Consider the following 2,170-nt stretch of genomic DNA (forward strand, 5'->3'; position numbering starts at 1 on the left):
TTCTTTCTTCTTTTCTTTCTTTCTTTCTTTCTTTCTTTCTTTCTTTCTTTCTTTCTTCTTTCTTTCTTCTTTATTTTCTTTCTCTTCTCTTTTTCTTTCTCTTCTTTCTTTCTTTCTTTCTCTGTTGTATCTTTTTTCATTGACAATGTAGTTCATATTCTGTTTGTGAAGAAATATTGATAGAAACTTGCCAACTGTTTTTTTTTACAAATTAAATAAAAAATGTAAAAAATAAAAAATAAATAAATATATATATATATATATATATATATATATATATATATATATATATATATATATATATATATATATATATATATAATAGTTCCATTATGTCTAACTCTAGATGTGATAAACTATTTTTTATTGGTACCACTGTAATAGTAATAATCATATTAATAATAATATTAATTTATTATAGTTTACAAAAATAAGGATTTATATTAAATATCTAACTATTATTATAAATATGCAACTAAAACATTGAATGTATGTTCACTTTTAGGGTTTATTGTATGATTTATCTTAATGCTATATAATATTGTTTAATCCAGGGTTTATTAAAGTAGAATAAATAAATAAAATTATGCTATATTATATTATAGACTTTGCAACGTTTTAAATGAGTATATTGACAAAGAAGCTACCAAATATCTATGAAATATGTATATAATTGTTTAAACAACTCCAAAAATTAAGTTGCTTTATTTAAAAATAATAGTCTATGCTGTGTAAAGACCTAATTTATACTGTGATAAAAGTCTTAAATAGTATTTATTATTATTATTTTATTTTTATTTGTATTTATTATTTATATGTTTGTTTTGATCTTATTTTTAATTCATAACTTTAATGGTATTCTATATAATTACTTTATCTAAATCATATTTAATCATTTTTGTCATTTACTATTAACATAATAGATTTTTTCAGTCAAATCTTTATTTATTTGTTTATCTTGATTTTTTTTTTCAAACATTTATTCTTGTTTTTGTATTAATAAATTATTATTTGTTTTAAATTAATGGTATTTGCTTTATGGATAAGTGTTATGCTTTTCTGTTTGAAAACCGCTGTCCTACAGTATAAATATGCTAATTTAAACACTATTAAAAACAAATAATAATAATGCCGGTATAAGTATTTCATTTAATTTTTTTTCAGTGATATCTTTATTTATTTATTTATTTATCATGTTTTTTTTTATTTTTTAACATTTAATCTAGCTTTTTGTTTTATTAATAAAATGTTTTTTTAATTTGTAAAAATTAATTATATTTGCATTTTTTTCCTGAAAACCCTTGTCTAAACATGCTAATCTAAATACTTTGAAAAATAAATAAATAAATAATAATAATAATAGTAATAATGCCATATATTATGCCATATATTATGCTATATATATTTTAAATGTTTTTCTTAATTTTTCGTTTTAATACCATAATATATTTTTGTGGAATTTCCAGGTCAGAAAATATTTAATTCAGGGGAATTTAAACACAATTTTAAGACAAATTAATGAATTTTCTAATATAATTTCTATTATAATTAATTTGAAATAAATTTTCAATAGCTTTATTTTCATTTTCGAAAATTTTATCTTTTTTTTAATAATTTTTTTCAAGAAAATTTGTATTATATTATCATTTTTAATGTTTTTTTCTGTTTGAAAACCCTGCCATGTCCTACAGTATTAAATGGTCATCAAAATACTTTATAATATTAAATGCCACATATAATTTTATTTAAAATGTATAATTATATTATAATTATACTATACTACTATAATATATTTATAATTACAATAATAATAATAATAATAATAATAATGACCATATTTTAATTATATTTAAATTATAACCATATATTTTATTTTATTTAAAATAATGTTATAATATTTATTTTTACATTTTATAATATTTATTATAATATTTAAATTATGACCATAATCTATTTTTGTAGGATTTCCAAGTCAGAAATAAATAAGAGCCTTAAACAACATAGCTTTTTTTAATCTAATTTCTATCATAATTCATTTGGAATTAATTTTGAACGTCTTGAACCATTTTGAACCATAACACAAAGCTAAATTCCCCTAAATCATCCCAGAATTGCCAATATTAATAATGTAGTGTTTGTCCCGCTCCCTCTCTCTTTAAGCTTGCGCTGA

The sequence above is a fragment of the Danio aesculapii genome, chromosome 1 (genome assembly GCF_903798145.1).
Source record: "Danio aesculapii chromosome 1, fDanAes4.1, whole genome shotgun sequence".
Lineage (NCBI taxonomy): Eukaryota > Metazoa > Chordata > Actinopteri > Cypriniformes > Danionidae > Danio > Danio aesculapii.